Here is an 18,906-nt window from a genome sequence, read left to right on the forward strand (position 1 = left end):
ATGTCAGAGTAGTCTGATTTTAATGCTTTGCTGAATTATAACTGGAAACTAATACTCTGAGGTTGTTTATTGTATAAGGATCTGAAAGGTTTAATACTGAGGAGTGCCAGAAGCACCAGTCATTCTGATGCCACATGAACACTGGGCAGAGCAGTTTAGGATCCTAAAGGAATGAGACCTAACATCTAGCTCCTCCTCAATCTCTGTAACAATGTCTATCTCAGTGCTGTAACTAGTTGCTAATGTGCAATCAGTTATGTCTCAGCGATAAAAGCCTATTACAGATAATGGTTTTCCTCAACCACATTGGATCCCTATACCAAGATGGTGGCAGCAAACTTACCACATAGTGGGGTGCAAATGTGTTGCTGGAAAAGCGCAGCAGGTCAAGCAGCATCCAGGGAACAGGAGAATCGACATTTCGGGCATAAGCCCGAAACGTCGATTCTCCTGTTCCCTGGATGCTGCCTGACCTGCTGCGCTTTTCCAGCAACACATTTTCAGCTCTGATCTCCAGCATCTGCAGACCTCACTTTCTCCACATAGTGGGGTGCAGACTTGGTTTAGTTTAACAACAATTTGGTGACTGTATTCCTTTCCACCAACCTCCAATGCTACTTCTGTAAGTCATAAAGAATAGAACAAATAAAAAAAAATAGTTTTTTATCATATGTGCAAGCTTTCTTGGAAGTATGTTATTGCTTTGGTCTCTGCTCGAAAATGATTTAGTTAACATAGTACTGGGGCAGTGACATGTACGCAAACTTTTCAGACAGTATTAGCTATAATCTAAGCAGAAAATGAATCATTTGTTCTGTACTCACTGACCATTTGAGAGAGCAATCTAATTGTAGATCCAGTGCAAGTTCAGCCAGTCTCCTGGCCTAACCACAAACTGGTACATAATTCCAAATGCCAGATTTAGTGGTCGCTTGTTGTCTTTCCCCATTGCATAACACCATTACTGAGTGCTGACTTCATTCCTGATTTCACTGCACAATTAAAAGAGAACATAATGAGAATTTCAAGAAATTTCAGGATTAAGTCCTTTCCTTTTAAAGGGATGGGAATGTGGTAGTTTAGTGTGTTCATCAAGACTTTGACTTTTCTGGCATTTGTATTTTAGTATTATGTGTAAACAGTTCAATTAATAAATCCAGATTATGTAGCTGAATCTGAAATTCTACCTTCTATGAAGACCTTATTTATTTGCCAGTTGTCAACAACAGAGGACTGTAAAGTTTAACATTGTGCTGGCACTGCACTTTATAATTGTAAGGTGTGTTCACACCTCAGTGTTTGTCAATCCACCATGAACACATCAAAGGAATTGATTACCTTTCCATAATGTAGCCACAGACTGACTCACTGATTCTGGTTCATTTTGCAGCCTATTAAATTCTGTATGCCACACTGTTGTGTAATACTTAAATGAGGCATGCCCGGAAATAGATGTGCAAGAAGCATTGCCACTGTTCTCAAATCGCTTTGTGTAGCTACCCATTTCCTCCAAGTTCTCAGCACTGATTCTTGATTTCAATTGCTTCACTGTTGGAGTGCAATAGATGAGTGCCTTCAACTGCCTGAGCCCCCAAATTGAATTCTGTTCCTAAACATGACTGAGTAAGGGAGTTAAGGAGAGTATTAGGTTGAAAGAAAAAGCATATAACGAGGCCAAAGTCAGGGCGAGCCCTGAAGGCTGGGTGAAATTCAGAATCCAGCAAAGGAGGATTGAAAAGCTAATAAAGAAAAAACCTATGTGGGCAAATGAGCAGCAATATAGAGGCTGATGAGAGTTTTCTTAAAAAAGAAGCAGGAGGTCAAAGTGAACGTAATCCCTTGGAAAATGAATCTGGTTGTTTTGGGGAACAAGGAAATGGCAGAGGAGTTGAACACACATTTTGCATCAGTCATTAAAGAGGAGGATACTTGAAGCATTTCCATTAATACCAAAGATTACAAGGAAGGAATTAGCTACCATCACTAGAGAAGTAGTATTAGACAAATTAAGGAGGCTAAATAACATAAGACTATAAGATATTGGAGCAAATTTAGATCCATTGAGTCTGACATCATTCATTCATTCATTCATGGCTAGCACTAAGTTCTCCTGCCTTCTCGAGTAACCCTTAATCTCTTTGCTAATCAAGAACACTCTTAAATACACTCAATGACTCCATAGCCTTCTGCATCAATGAGCTGGAGCTCCACAGATTCACCATCCTCTGGCTGAAGAAATTCCTCCTTATCTCCGTTCAAAAAACGCAAGAAATATCAGGAATAAGGTGATGAATTTGGAGCATGGATCAGTACTTGGAATTATGATGTGGCCATTATGGAGACTTGGATATCACAGGGACAGAAATTGTTGTTGGATGTTCCAGGGTTTAGATGTTTCAAAAGGAATAGAGGAGGAGGTAAGAGGTGGGGGAGTGGCATTGCTAATCAGATATAGTATCATACCTGCAGAAAGGGAGGTCATCGAGGAGTGTTTATCTACAGAGTCAGTACGGGTGGAAGTCAGAAACAGGAAAGGGGCAGTTACTTTATTGGGAGTTTTGTATAGACCTCCCAGTAGTAATAGACACAGAGGAGCAGATTAGGAGGCAGATTTTTGAAAGGTGCACCAGCAACAGGGTTGTTGTCATGGGTGACTTTAACTTCCCTAATATTGATTGGACCCTCCTTAGTTCAGATAGTTTGGATGGAGGAGTTTTTGTCAGCTGTGTCCAGGAAGGATTTCTGACTCTATGTAGGTAGGCCGACTAGAGGGGAGATCTTATTGGATTTGGTACTTGGCAATGAACCAGGCCAGGTGTCAGATCTCTTGGTGGGAGAGCGTTTCGGTGATAGTGATCACAACTCCTTGACCTTTACTATAAGAGCAGATGATTGGGAAAAGTATTTAAATGGGGGAGGGGGAATTAAGAGAGGGGTGCCAAAATTGGGATCAGTTGTTCTCTGAAATGCATGCCAGAATGTGGAGGTTGTTTAGGGAGCACTTACTGATAGTGCTGGATAGGTTTGTCCCATTGAGGCAAGGAAGGGATGGTAGGGCAAAGGAATCTTGGGTCACAAGGGACGTGGAAAATCTAGTCAAGAGGAAGAAGGAAGCTTACTTAAGATTGAGGTAGTAAGGATCAGACAGGGCTCTAGAGCGTTATAAGGTAACCAGGAAAGAACTGAAGAATGGACTTGAGCTAGAAGGGGTCATGAAAAAGCTTTAGAAGGTGGGATTAAGGAAAGCCCTTAGGCATTCTACACTTACGTGATAAACAAGAGGATGGTGAGAGTGAGGGTAGGGCTGATCAGGGATAGTAGAGGGAACTTATGCCTGGAGTCAGAGGAAGTAGGGGAGGTCCTTAATGAATACTTTGTAGTATTCACAACTGAGAAGCACCTTGATGTTTGTGAGGATAGTGTCAAATAGGTTGATGTTAAGAAGGAGGATGTGCTGAAACATTTTGATAGATAAGTCCCCTGGGCCAGACAGGATACACCCAAGTTTTCTACAGGAAGTGAGGGGTTACACTCGAAACGTCGACTTCTCTACCATCTGATGCTGTCTGGTGTGCTGTGTTCTCCAGCCTTCTGTCCGTCTACTTAGGATGCAGAACTGGGCTGACAAGTGACAGATGGAGTTCAACCTGGAAAAGTGTGAAGTGTTTCATTTTGGAATTTGAATACAGGATTAAAGGCAGGATTCTTGGCAGTGTGGAGGAACAGAGGGATTAGATTACATTACAGTGTGGAAACAGGCCCTTCGGCCCAACAAGTCCACACCGACCTGCTGAAGCGCAACCCACCCATACCCCTACATTTACCCCTTACCTAACACTACGAGCAATTTAGTATGGCCAATTCACCTGACCTGCACATCTTTGGACTGTGGGAGGAAACCGGAGCACCCGGAGGAAACCCACGCAGACACGGGGAGAACATGCAAACTCCACACAGTCAGTCGCCTGAGGCGGGAATTGAACCCGGGTCTCTGGCGCTGTGAGGCAGCAGTGCTAACCACTGTGCCACCGTGCCATCTTGGGGTCAATGTCCATAGATCCCTCAAAGTTGCTGCTCAGGTTGACAGGGTTGTTAAGACGTACAGTGTGTTGGCTTTCATTTATAGGGGTATTGAGTTTTAACCCCTTACCCAGCAAAGACGAGTTAACTTGTCTTCACCCAATTTGTCTTTTTCAGAGTGCGACGAGTAAACTCGTCCAAAACACATAATTTCAAAAACAGGCACAGACGAGTTTATACGTCAATTCTCGGCATTTCTGTGCCCTTCTCAGCTAGAAACGAGTATACTCGGTGACTCATACGTCTGGTAGCTGTGTCTCTTCTGCCTCAGACATTGCAAGAAGCGTCGACGCACTGCTTTTGGGCACACACTGTCATTCGGTTTTTTCTGTTTTTGTTTTACAAATTACGCCCAGATGTTGAGCTCAGAAGGTGACAATGAGTATGAACCTTCTATTAGAAGCTTGGATACATCAGATGAGAGTGCAAGCTCGTCTGATAATGGCTATTCTCTCTCAAGTGAGGAGGAGGAGAAGGATGGACGAATTTAGTGTCGACATGTGGTGTTGGAAGAATGCATGCTTCCTCCACCACCACGCTTCCCATTCACTGGAAATCCTGGAATATCAATTGATCAAGACACAGCTGATATGACTCCTTTGGATTTTTTTAGTCTTTTATGTGACAACAGAATTATTGATAGAGTTGTGGACAAAACTAATCGCTTTGCTGAACAAACTGGAGAAAGAGATTGTATGTGGTGCCCTGTAACAAAGGCAGAAATTTGTGTTTTTCACCTTGAAAATGCTTGGGGGTATTGTGAAAATGCCAGATCAAGAAATGAACTGGTCGAAAGATGAACTACTTGAAAGACCAATTTTCTTTTGCCGAAAATGGTATCTTCAAAATAAAATTACAAGTAAAATATTGGAAATAGATAAAAACAAAAGCTATTTCCATAATCAGCATTAAAAATACTATAAAAAAGCAATTAAAAAATTCATCTGGAAATGAAACGTTTTCTCCAAAAAAAGTCACCGGGAAAGGGGTTAAGAGCCATGAAGTTATGCTGTAGCTCTACACAGTCTTGATTAGCCCACACTTGAAGTATTGTGTTCAGTTCTGGTCGTGTCATTATACGAAGGGTGTGGAAGCTTTCGAGATGGTGCAGAGCAGATTTACCAGGATGCTGCCTGCACTGGAGGGCACATCTTATGAAGAAAGGTTGGTGGCACTAGGGCTTTTCTAATTGGAGCGAAGAATGGTGAAAGGTGACTTTTTAGCTTGATAGAGGTGTATAAGATGATGGGCATAGATGAGTGAATAGTCAAAGACTTTTTTCCCAGGGCAGAAATGGCTATCACGAGGGGGCATAATGTTAAGGTGATTGGTGGAACGTTTAGGGGAGATGTTGGAGGTCAGCTCATTACACAGAGTGGTGGGTGCGTGAAATGCACTGCCGGTGGTGGTGGTAGAGTCAGATACTTTAGAGACATCTAAGCGACTCTTGGATAGGCACATGGATGATTGTAAAATGAAGGCAATGTTGGTTAGTTTGATCTTAGAGTAGGATAAAAGGTTGGCACAACATCGAGAGCTGAAGGGCCTGTACTGTGCTGTACTGTTCTATGTTAGCTAGTTTTGAGAAGATTTGTTCTATGTTTTATACTCTGTTCTAAACCTCCTCTGGACATTCTCCAGCACTAAATGCACTTAAAACCCATGGCCCTGATGGCTTACATCCTAGGATCGTAAAAGAGTTAGGTACAGAGGTAGTGAACATATTGTAATTTTCTAAAAATCATCGGATTCTGGAAGAATACGAGAGGCGTGGAAAACTGCTAATCTGATTCAAAAAGGGAGGGAGGCAGAAAGCAAGTAACTACAGGCCGATTAGCCTAATATCTATTGTTTAAAAAGTTATTGGAATCCATGGTTAAGGAAGTAATAGCACATTTGGAAATATTCTAATCAAGCAGAGTCAAATTACTTCATGAAAGGGAAATCATATCTTCTTCAAAAAACTAGAATAAATTAGTAAGTCTCAACCAGAGTGGGTAGAGAAGAATCATTTACTGTGTTTCATTTGGACTTCCAGAAAGTGTTCGACTAGGTAATTCACAAAAGGTTAAGTCACAAAAGAAGAGTCCATGATGTTGGAGGTAGTATATTGGCATGAATAGAGAATTGACTAATGGGCAGTCAGTGAGTGGGGTAAGGGGTTCTTTTTCAGGTTGGTGACCAGTGGGGTTCCACCGGGATCAGTGCTGCCAATCAACAAATTTGCAGACAACACAAAAATAATTGAAAAGGCAGGTTGCAACAGGGGTGCAAACAGTTTACAGGGAGATATCAATAGGTTAAGTAAGTGGGCAAAAATTTTGGTAAATGGACTATAATGTGGGAAAATAGGGAGAACAAAAGAATATTATTTAAATGGACCAAAACTGCAAAACGTTACAACATGAAAGAACTTGGGGAGGTTACTTGTATATGAAATACAAAGCTAGCATAGAGGAGCAGTGGGTAATCAGGAAGGCTAATGGATTAGGTGGAGGTGGGTACTGCAGATGCTGGAGATTAGGGTCAAGATTAGAGTGGTGCTGGAAAAGGCAACATTCAAGGAGCAGGAAAATCAATATTTCAGGCAAAAGCCCTTCATCAAGAACCCTTCCTGATGAAGGCCTTTTGCCCGAAATATCGATTTTCCTACTCCTTGAATGCTGCCTGACCCGCTGTGCTTTTCCAGCACCAGTGTAATCAAGGCTAATGGAATGTTGATCCTTATTTCAAGGGGGTTGAAGTATAAGAGTAGGATGGTTTTACTGTAGCTGTAGAACATGCTGGTGAGATCACATCTGAGGTACTGAGTACTTTTCGTACACTTATTTTAAGAAAATATGTTATTTCATTGGAGGCAGTTCAAAAAAGTTTGAGGATCCCTGCTATTGAGGGATTGTCTTATGAGCAAAGGTTAAACAGGTTGGGACTGTACTCACTGGAGTCGAAAAGCATGGCACTGGAAAAACACAGCAGGTCAGGCAGCTTCGAAGAGCAACAGAATCGATGTTTCAGGCATAAGATGAAGAGCTTATGCCCGAAACATCGATTCACCTGTTCATTGGATGCTGCTTGACCACCTGTGCTTTTCCAGCACCATGTTTTTCAACTCTGATTCTCCAGTCCTCACTTTCTCCCTGTACTCACTGGAGTTTAGAAGGTCAGATGATCCTGTTGAAACACATGGAATTCTTAAGGGTAAATGTCTTAAGCTTGATAGTGAGAGGATGTTTCCCCTCATGGGAGAGTCCAGGACCAGAGGGCATTGTCTCAGAATAAAGGAGTACCAATTCCTCAAAAGTTGTGTCTTTGGAACTCCTTGCTACAGAGAGCTGTGGGGGTAGAGTCTTTGTGTATTCTTAAGGTTGAGATAGATTGTTGATCGGTAGAGGAATCAAGGGTTTTGTGGAAAATACAGGCCAAGTGGATTAGTGTGTCGGATCAGCCATGATCCTACTGAATGGTGGAGCAGACTTAAGGGGCTGAATGGCCTACTCCTGTTACTATTTCTTGGGTCTTAAAACACTCTCTCTCGTTTACTTCCTTTAAGACACTCCTTAAAAACTATCTCCTTTGACCAAGATTTTAGTTATCTCCTAAAACCACCTGATGTGCCATGATATCACATTACATTTTAGATTGATCCTGGCCTAAGCACAGAGGCCTCAGCCAGTTGTTCGGCCCTGATGCCCCTTCTGTGCTCTGTCAAGAGGTGATGATTGAACGGTTCTTGAAGCAAATTAGGTTACGGGGCTTCAGGGTTTTGGATGAGGTCAGGTTTTTATAGAGTGGTGAGTGGGAGAGCAGTCAGGAGTGCATCGAAATAATCAGCTCTAGGGGAAACCATTGAGATGAGGTTTCTCCTTCCAATTGTGTTTGCCTTTTTTAAAAAAAAACATACAAGACCATTGCCTGCCCCAGCCCGCCCTAATTAAACTGGGCGTGTTGGTATGAGAGAGTAACCTAAAATTGCTCATGTATCTTTGCAGTTTTCCTCTAGCTTATTCAAGTTAACAGAAGATGTTTGGGATGCCTACTCTGTTTGCAATCAACATCTCAAGGAAATAGAATTCCTCTTTACTCAAGATAAAACAGGGATTCTGACGAGGCTAAAGCAACAGCAGGTTTACAGGCATTCAGAAGTGAATAAATTATTCCTTCGACACAGTGTGAAAACGCTTGTAGATGTATAGGATGTCAAAATTACTCATTGCGTGGAAAGGAATGTAGCAGGACTGGCTAGACATGGTGCGGCTTAAGCAGTTACAACACAAAACATTGAATGGAAGTGGGTGAGGCGAGTTAAAGGCACACTATGAACTGATATTCAGATTTGGCAGAGAAAGGGAGTGCTCTGCTAGTCTTGACAGGGGCTTCTGTGTTGGGGATAGATCTTGTCTTACAACTGCTGGAGGACACCTCCTACGGTGATGTTAGTTGAGACACACTTCAGCCTGCTTAAGTCTCCTCACCTTTCCAGTCTAGACTGAAGCAGGACTTTAATATAAGAAATATAATAGTGATGGGAGATGATCATATCATCAAGAGGAATGCTGAAGTAAGCCCGAATGACTTAAATTATCCATTTATGTGAACAACTAATTTCCCCCTAGACTTGATTTGCACAAGATTGTGAATGGAAAATTTATTTTTTCTTTCAGTTGAATCTAGTCACAAAATGTGGAAAAAATAATAATATTCTAATTGGTTTATAAGTGATGCTTACAGGATAGAAATATCCTGAAAAACTGGCTGCAAAATATAAGCCGTTAACCAGCTCAGAGTCCCGTTTTCACAATTTTTTTGATGATTATCAAAGAGATGATCTGTTTCTCTCCCCACAGGGCAGCCAGACCTGCTGACCTTCTCTGGTACTTCCTGTTTCTAGTTTAGATCTCCAGGATCTGCAATACTTTGCTTTTGAGATGATCTTCCATATTCACAATAAAAATAATTTGGATTTATTCAACCTTTTTTAACATGAGAAACATCCTCAACAAGCAAAACCTGACTGAGTGTTGCAGGGTTTGAAGAAAGTAGGAGATGTGACCAAAAACTGAGTCAATGGTTTTGAGAAATATCTATAAAGGAGAAAACATAGAGGTTTTAAGAGGTGAGTTCCAAAGTAGCCAAGCAGCTACCATTGCATCCATCAATGGTAGAACGATTAAGACAGGGGATGCTCAAGAGGCTGGAATTAGAGGAGCAAGATATCGCAGCACAATTGCTAAAGAGGATTGCAGAGATAGTTCGGGGCGAGGTCTCAGATGGATTTCAAAAATAAACTTGAGGTTTTTAAAATCAAGATGGTGTCGGACAATGAGTCAATGTAAGTCAGCAAACAAGAGATGATGGTTAAGTGAAATTTAATGGGACTTTGGGCTCATATTGCATGTAATTTTGCAGGTATTCACATACCAAACAAGAAACATTTTCTAAGATGAATTATGAAAGTCAGTTTTTGGAATTGCCAAGTGAAGTTTCCTGGAATGAAACTGGAGATCATTCCGTTCTACGCCGCGACATGAAATATTTGCAAAGCTTAATGGTGAAGGAAGTACATTGGAGGATAGGTTGTTAAGAAAAATTAAAATTCTACAATAGGTAGCATTTTTTATGACTTCCATTTGTCCCAAAATGCTTAGAGTCATAAGCTATACAGCACGGAAACAGACCTTTGGTCCAACTCGTCCATGCTGACCAGATATCTATTTGGCCCATATCCCTCTAAATCCTTCCCATTAGTATTACCATCCAAATGCCTTTTAAATGTTGTCATTGTACAAGCCTCCACCATTTCTCCTGGTAGCTCATTCCATACACGCACCACCCTCCATACGGAAAAGTTGCCCCTTAGGTTCCTTTTTAAATCTTTCCCCTCTTACCTTAAATCTATGCTGTCTAGTTTTGGACTGCCTGACCAGGAGGAAAAAACCTTGGCGTTTCACCTTATCCATGCCCCTCATTTTATAAACCTCTATAAGGTCACCTCTCATCCTCCACACCTGGGCAAATAGCCCTAGTCTATTCAGCCTCTGCCTATAACTCAATCCCTCCAACCCTGGCAACATCGTTGTAAATTTTTTTTGAACCCTGTCAAGTTTTACAACACCCTATAGCAGAGAGAACAGAATTGAATGCAGTATTCCAAAAATGGCCAGCCAATGTCGTGTACAGCCATAGAATAACCTCCCAACTCCGATAAACAAGGCACTGACCAATAAAGGCAAGCATACCAAACACTGCCTTCATTACACTATTTACTCCACTTCCAAGGTCTCTTTGTTCAGTAACACACCCTAGGACCTTAACATTAAGTGTATAAGTTCTAACCTGATTTGCCTTTCCAAAACGTAGCACCTCACATTTGTCTACATGAAATTCCATCTGCCACTCTTCGGCCCATTGGTCCATCTGATCAAGGTCAGGTTGTACTTTGAGGTAACCTTCTTCGCTGCCCACTACACCACCAAGTTTGGTGTCATCTGCAAAGTTACTAACTACGCTTCCTACATTCACATCCAAATCAGTTACTTAAGTGACAAAAAGCAGTGGACCAACCACTGAGCCTTTACAGCAAATCTCTAATCACAGGCCTCCAGTGCGAAAAGGAACCCTTCCACCACCACTGTGTCGTACCTTCGAGCTAATTTAGTCTCCAACCAATGATGTTTCTTTGAAGTTTTCAGACACTATCCCAATGTAAGAAACATGGCAGCCAATCAGTCCACTGCAAGCTCCCACAAACAATGATGAGCTAATGATCAGATCATTGTGGTGTGGATTGAGGGGTGAATATTGGCCCAGAACACTGGGGAGAAGTTGCAAAGAAAAATACTTTGGATTCTTGAAATTTGAAATAGAAGCAAAAATGCTGCAGAAGTCTGGCAACTTCTGTGCAAAGAGAAACAGAATTAACATTTCAAGTTGATATTTTGAACAAGGATAGGGGTTGCGGGAGGACAAGGGAGGCTTGTGACAAGTGGAAAGGCAACATTTCTGTGCCTCAGTCTCTCCTGTCTTTGACTCTGTCACAGACTTTTCATAGAATCCTAACAGTGGTGGAAGTATGCCATTCAACCCATTGAATCAATACCAACCCTCTGAAGAGCATCCCACCCAGAACCACCTCCCTTCCTTAACCCTATAATTTGACATTTCCTGTGGCTAATCCACCTAACCCTCACATTGTTGGACGTAGAGAGGAAACTATGTTTTGCCCTTATCCTACTACCCCTTTCCGTAAACCAATTTTATATCTAACTGAAGTCTCTGGAGTGGGACTTGAAGACCACATTGTCCTGACTCAAAAGGATTGTGTGCTACACATTGAGCTACAGGAAGTTGAATTTGCAAACACTGCTGTCTGAGATTTTGATAGGTGTGACTGAAGAATGTCACTGTGGTAGAAAGCATGTCAAATCTGACCTTAAGATCACTGCCATCAGTTATAAAGCCTTAAGTTATCTCCAGAAGGTGACTTAAAAGAAATTCTGGGATTTACACACTAATGAAAACTGCAACCCATCTGAAAAGATGAAAGACTTAATAACAACCCAGCTTTGTTCAATATATCATTTGAGCTATATGATACTGTAATCTTTTGCTATTAATTCTATATCTTATGGTCTTCTCCACAACCACCTGATGAAGGAGCAGTGCTCCGAAAGATAGTGCTTCCAAATAAACCCATTGGACTAGAACCTCGTGTTGTGTGATTTTTAAGTTTGCCATCTGTGGGTGATGGGATTGTGATCAGTCCTACTTCCTGATCCCATGCCCCCCTTTTGAATTGTTATAGTGCAGAGGGAGACAGTTTGATAGGTCATTTCACCACTGTTCTGAGAAAATCACTTCAATTTCTTTCTGTGCTTCAAGTGAAAGCTGATGGTAATACCACTCAGAGAAATGTGCCTCCAAAGAAGTTGACATGTGATTGAGATCAGAGAGCATCAGCTCACTGTGGGTGTGACCAGTGACGTAGCCACAGCTCCTGAAGCTGCAGTGACAGTGTTGGCTATGAAAAAGGCACTTGAGTTCAACAATTTCAGATCATAGCTACTTGCCCTCTATTTTTTCTAAACAGCAGCTGTTGATTTTGCTTTCTGCCTTTCATTATTGTCCTATCTTTTGCCTAGTGCTGCCTCTTGTCATTTAATCGCCCCTGCCTTCCACCTTACCACTGCCCTTCCATTTGGTCTCTCCCATCCCCCACACTCTCACTCTGCTTCTGCATGAGCTTGAAGCCTATCATATCTCAAACTTTTTTGTAGTGTTGATTAAAGGGTATCCTCTTGTAATATTGTTTTAAAAATCACACAATACCAGGTTATAGTGCAACTGGTTTCTTCTTTCTCTTCCATAGAAAAAAAATTAATTGATTCGCCAACTTTAAGGACATTTGGATAAATATATGGATGAAAATGGAATAGTGAATGATTGGTTCCACAGTGCTGCACAACATTGAGGGCCGAAGGGCCTGAACTGCACTGTAATGTTCTATAGTCTAGGTTTATTTGGAAGTACAGTACTAGCTTTCAGTACTGCTCCTTCATCAGGTAGCTAATGGGGCAGGATCATATGACACAAAATTTATAGCAAAAGATCGTAGTGTCATACTACTGATGTGATATATGATCCTGCCCCATGAGCTACTTGGTGAGGGAGCAGCTCTTCAAAAGTTAGTACTTCCAAATAAACTTGTTGGACTATAACCTGGTGTTGAGTGTTTGGTGCTGGAAAAGCACAGCAAGTCAGGCAGCATCTGAGGAGCAGGAGAATCGATGTTTCGGGCATAAGCCCTTCGTCAGGAAAGAGGCTTGTGTGCCAAGGGAGCTGAGATAAATGGGAGGTGGTGGGGGATGGGGCAGGGTGAGGAAGGTAGCTGAGAATGCAATAGGTAGACGAAGGTGGGGGAGAAGGTGATAAGGCAGAGAGGAGAGTGGAGCGGATAGGTGGGAAAGAAGATGGACAGATCAAGAGGGCAGTCGGTGCTGAGTTAGAGGTTTGGGACTGAGATGATGGAGAAGGGCGATGAGGAAACTGGTGAAATCTACAATAATCTCGTGTGGTTGGAGGCGTTCTTCCTCTAGGCATCAGGTGGTTAGGGTTTGTCAATGGAGGAGGCCTAGAACCTGCACATCCTTGGTGAAGTGGGAGGGGAGTTGAAGTGTGCAGCCACGGGACGGTGAGGTTGGTTGGAGCGGGTGTCCCAGAGATGTTCTCTGAAATGATCCGCAAGTTGGCGTCCTGTCTCTACAATGTAGAGGAGACTACATCGGATGCAACGGATACAGTAGATGATATTGGTGGAAGTACAGGTAAATTTCTGTCGGATGTGCAAGGATCCTTTGGGGCCTTGGACAGAGGTGAGCGGGGGATGTTTGGGCGCAGATTTTGCACTTCTTGCTATGGCAGGGGAACGTGCCAGGAGTTCGGTGTGGGCTGGTGGGGGGATGTGGCGTGGATCTGACAAGGGAATTGCAGAGGAACAGTCTCTCCAAAAGGCTGATAGGGTGCGGAGGGAAATATATCCCTAGTGGTGGGGTTTGTTTGTAGGTGGCTGAAGTGGCAGAGGATAACGCAATGTATTCCGAGGTTGGTGGGGTAGAAGGCGATGACCGGAGAGTTCTGTCCTTATTGCGTTGGGAGAAGTGGGGTTTAATGTCGGAGGTGCGCTGGAGGTACTGTCGACCACATGGGAGGAGAATTTGTAGCCTTTGAAGGAGGAGGCCATCTGGGATTTCCTGTGGTGAAATTGGTCATCCTGGGAACATGCAGCAGAGGAATTGGGAATAAGGGATGGTGTTTTTACAGAAGGCAGGGTAGGAGGAAATGTAGTCCAGGTAGCTGTGGGAGTTGGTGGGTTTGTAGTAGATGTCAGTCGGTCGGAGATGGAGAGGGAGAGGTCCAGGAAGGGGAGAGGATGGATGGAGATGGAAAAGTCCAGGAAGGGGAGGGGATGGATGGAGATGGAAAAGTCCAGGAAGGGGAGGGAGATCCCACCAATACTGATGTATTTCCATCTCCACACCAATCAGCATTTTGGAGAGACCATTCTCTCCTCGACTCCCTTGTCAGATCCACGCCCTCCCCACCAGCCCACACCCCACTCCCAGCATGTTAACTGCCATCGCAAGAAGTGCAAAACCTGCACCCACACCTACCCCTCTCAACTCTGTCCAAGGGCCCAAAGGATCCTTGCACATCTGACAGAAATTTACCTGTACTTCCACCAATTTCATCTGCTGAATCCATTGCACCCGATATGGGTTGGGGAGAGGGGATGCCAACTTGCAGATCGTTTCAGAGAACATCTCTGGGACACCCCACCACCTGAAGTGGCTGAACACTTCAACTCCCCCTCTCACTCTGTCAAGGACATGCAGGTCTAGGGCCGCCTCCATCCCCCAACCCTAACGCCCGGAGAAAGAATGCCTCATCTTCTGCAACCACATGGAATTAATGTGGATTTCACCAGTTTCCTCCTTTCCCCATCCCTACCTTATCCCAGTTCCAAGCCTCCAACTCGGCACTGACCTGTCCATCATCTTTCCCATCTATCCGCTCCACCCTCCTCTCTGACCTATCGCCTTCTCCCCCACCTTCATCCATCTTTCCCACTCTCAGCTACCTTCCACCAAGCCCCACCTCCCTCCCATTTATCTCTCAGCCCCCTTGGCCCACAAGCCTCATTCCTGATGAAGGGCTATACCCAAAACGTCAAGTCTCCTGTTCCTCAGATGCTGCCTGACTTCCTAAGCTTTTCCAGCGCCACACTCTTGATTCTGATCTCTAGCTTCTGCAGTCCTCACTTTCTTCTTATAGCCTTGTGTTTTGTCATTTTTAACTTTGTCCACCCCAATCCAACACAGGCTTCTCCACATCTTGTAATATTGGTGTGGGAAGAGTGAGCACACCCAGTAGTGCTCTACGACCCCAGGCAGAGCACCAGAGACTGATGTGCCATAGCAGCACTCCTAATCCAGATGACACTCCACTGAATGTTCATCACCATAGCGACAGCCTACTGTGTTACAAGGCAGAAGACCACCCCAGTTCTTTGTTCTCAACTTTTGCTGTGCTTGTTGTTAGTGATTGCCTGACCTTGGGCTATGGGCCTCTACTCTGGCCACAGGAAAGAAAAAGCCAGGAGCTTTCCATTGCTCTTCTCTCCTTGTCCTCCTCCTTTAAAAGGAGAAAGTGAGGTCTACAGATGCTGGAGATCAGAGCTGGAAATGTGTTGCTGGAAAAGCGCAGCAGGTCAGGCAGCATCCAGGGAACAGGAGAAGAAGGGCTTCTGCCCGAAACGTCGATTCTCCTGTTCCCTGGATGCTGCCTGACCTGCTGCGCTTTTCCAGCAACACATTTCCAGCTCCTCCTTTAAAACACAGCCTAAAGCCCTACCTCCTTCACTGACCTTTTGACTGCCTACCTAATTATCACTGTTTCCTGGTATTGTGTTTCCTGATGCTTCTGTCAATGGCTTAGTTGAAGGCACTATATAAATGCAGTTTGTTGCATCACTGCAATAGGTACCGTGGAATGTGCTGCCTAAAGAGCTGGTGGCATGAGATTCAACAGGAGTGTTCAAGTACATGTTGGATAAATGGGGGAAGTCTTTTTCAGAGTAGCTAGGTGTAGAGTGAGGAGTTTGTAGAGACTAATTAGATTCATCAATACCTGCCACTGCAGGATGTTGGTACCCGTGCCCCAGCCCTGACTCTCACAGACAAGCTACCCCTCCCCAATCACCTTGAAGGCAGCATGCATCCCTAGGCTCAGTCACACTGATGTCCTGATTGTTGAGATGCAAGTTTGTGGTGATGCACAATCAGCACTTTGTGTTTCAGTCAGTCTAATTTCCCCATTTATTTCTTGCTGGGGGCTGTTGCCCATGGCATCACTGGAAGTGTCATCGCATGCACGGCAACCGTGTGAGTACTAAGTACTCTCCCCTGCAGTTGTGGAGGTAGCCAAAGTTGTCAGTCGGACGGTATTTTCAAAGAGCTGTCATAGGCGCAATGGGCCAAAAAGCCACCTCCTGCACTGCCAAAATTCTGTGTTCTGTTGTCTCCCCATCCGAAGCCAAAATAAAGTTACAGGGTCAGTCTTTGCAGCACCGTGTTTATTGATTTCAAGATAAATCTATGGGATCAGAATTTCTGTGTAGTTTTTGACAAGAGGAATGACAGGAATAGTTTTTTTTTAAATGTTCCCTTTGTAATTGCTGTCATTTGTTTAGTGGATATTTACCCTGTTGAAACTTTATGCACTTTGACAAGATGAATAGAAGGGCTAAAATTATTTAAGGAGAGAGACTGTAGAAAGTACAGCATGGAGATTTGAGAGTCCTCACGCATGAATCACAAAAAGCTAGCATCCAAGTTCATTTGATATTAGGGAAAACCAATGAATTGCTGGCCTTAATTTCAAAGTGTATGTAATACTGAAATAGGGAGATCTTGCTAAAACTATAGGAGTAGTCAAACAGCTGGAATACTGAACAGTTTTAAACCCTTTTCTAAGGAAAGATATACTCTTATTGAAGGTTTCGTCATTTGATTCTGGGTATGCAAGGAATTCCTTATGTGTGGAGATTGTGTAGTTTGGACCTGTACTTAATGCAGTTTAGAAAAATGGCACATGTAAGATTCTTAAAGAGTGTGACTGGCAGATAGTTGTCTCCCCTTGTGGGAGAGTCTAGGACCATAGGGCATAATCTTTGAGGGTAGTCAATCTGTGGAATTCCTTTGAGTCAGTGTTTTTGGGGGTCGGTTAGCTCAGTTGGCTGGCTTGCATTGCGGAGAGATATCAACAGCACAGATTTAACTTCTATTGAGATTGCCATAAAGGTCCTGCCTTTTCAACCTCACTTGTTGCGTGAGGTGTGGTGACTCTCAATTTAATCTCAGTACCATAGAGTTATAGCGATGTACAGCACAGAAACAGACCCTTCAGTCCAAATCGTTCACTGACAAAATAATCTAAACTGATCTATTCGCGTTTGCCAGCATTTGTCCCATATTCTCCTAAATCTTTCCTATTCATGTACCCACATCCAGGTGCCTTTTCAATGTTGTAATTGTACTCGCCTCCACCACATTATGTGGCAACTCATTCCATGTGCGATAAAGTTTCCCCTCAGATCCTTTTTAAGTCTTGCCCCTCTCACCTTAAACCTATGCCCTCTAGTTTTGGACTCTGCTACTCCAGAGAAAAGCCCTTGGCTATTCACCTTATTCATGTCCCTCATGATTTTATAAACCTCTATAAGGTCGCCTCTCAGTCACTGATGCTCCAGGGGAAAAGGTCCCAGCCTATTCAGCTTCCCTCTATAGGTCAAACACTCCAATCCCAGCAACATTGTTGTAAATCTTTTCTAAATCCTTTCAAGTTTACCATCTTGCCTATTGCAGGGAGACCAGATTGGAATGCAGTATTCTAAGAGTGGCCTCACCAGTATCCTGTGCAGTGGCACCATGGTGTCCCAACTCCTATACTCAGTTCACTGACCGAAGAGAGCAAGCACACCAAATGCCGCCTTTACCACCTCACCTATGTATGATTCCACTTTCAAGGATCTATAAATCTGCACCCCTAGGTCTCTGTTTGGCAACACTTCCTCGGGCCCTACCATTAGTTGTATAAGTTCTGCCCGTGTTTGTTTTACCAAAATGCAACACCTCAACATTTATCTGAATTAAGTTCCATCTGCCACTCATTGGCCCATTGACTCATCTGATCAAGGTCCTGTTGTACTCTGAGATAACCACCGTCATTGTCCATTACACTTCCAATTTTGGTGTCATCTGCAAACTTACTAACCATACCTCCTATATTCATATTCAAATCGCTTATACCAGTTGTCTTGTTGATGAGAGTGCAGCCCTAGAATCATCTGCAACCATGGTGACTTTTACATTGAGTTTTTACAGCACCGAAAGAGACCCTTTGCCCTGTCATATCTACATCAGTCATCAGACATTAATTTCTTTTAATGCCATTTTCCAGCACTTGGCCCATAACCTTATGTGCAATGGTATTTCAAGTTCAACTAAGTACCTTTGATTTTTGTACAGAGGGCTGATGAGCCTGGCCCATCAGTATGTTCAAAGCTGAAATGGATACTTAATCAATAAGGGAATGAAAGGGGATAAGGCAGAAAAGTGAGTTGAGGCTTATCAGATCAGCCACATATTCTCACTGAATGGCACAGCAAACTTTGAGCTGAATGCCTTACTTCTGATCCTACATCTAATGGTATTTATAGCAACCTGTGGTTTACAATACATTTGATTAGATGTACATTAAAATATCACAAATAATGGTGCAGTGCTGTTATTACTTCATACTAACTGTTACAAATTAAACAAGTAATCATAATTTATATTATCACAATTTGACACCTACCAGGATTTTTAGTAAACCAATTACCTGTCTATCTACTTAAAATCCCGCTACTCAATTTCATCTGCAATAAACTTTGAAACTAACAGCAGTTTCAAATTTCATCTTGTGTAACAATTCCTCCGAACGCAAAACAGAGTTTTAAATTTCCTTTTCTTGACCGGGAATCATTAAAAATGTTTAACTTCTTATCACTTACAGAATTGAAGTTACACAATCTTAGAGTCATACAACATGGAAAAAGACCCTTTGATCAACTAGTCCACACTGACCATGTTCCCAAACTAAGCTAGTGCCACCTGCCTGCGTGTGACACATATCCCTCCAAACCTTTCCTACTCATCTACTTATCCAAATGACTTTTAAATGTTGTAACTGTACCTACCTCCACCACTTCCTCTGGCAGTTCATTCCAAG

The 18,906-nt window shown here is 43.0% G+C and overlaps 1 protein-coding gene and 1 long non-coding RNA gene across 3 annotated transcripts in view; one reads left to right on the top strand and one right to left on the bottom strand.

Moving 5' to 3' along the window:
* Window positions 1-18,906, top strand: part of sptlc3 (serine palmitoyltransferase, long chain base subunit 3) — a 128,777-nt gene that overhangs the window by 87,100 nt on the left and 22,771 nt on the right. The window lies entirely within an intron of this gene.
* LOC148149063 (uncharacterized) overlaps window positions 1-18,906 on the bottom strand; it is a 31,471-nt gene that overhangs the window by 2,118 nt on the left and 10,447 nt on the right. Inside the window, exon 2 of the long non-coding RNA XR_015758541.1 lies at window positions 829-992. This is a non-coding gene — a long non-coding RNA (uncharacterized LOC148149063). The remainder of the gene's footprint in view (window positions 1-828; window positions 993-18,906) is intronic.

Source organism: Chiloscyllium plagiosum, unplaced genomic scaffold, assembly GCF_037043375.1.
Source record: "Chiloscyllium plagiosum isolate Xiang-an unplaced genomic scaffold, Cpla_swu_hap1 HiC_scaffold_10, whole genome shotgun sequence".
In the NCBI taxonomy this organism is placed as follows: Eukaryota; Metazoa; Chordata; class Chondrichthyes; order Orectolobiformes; family Hemiscylliidae; genus Chiloscyllium; species Chiloscyllium plagiosum.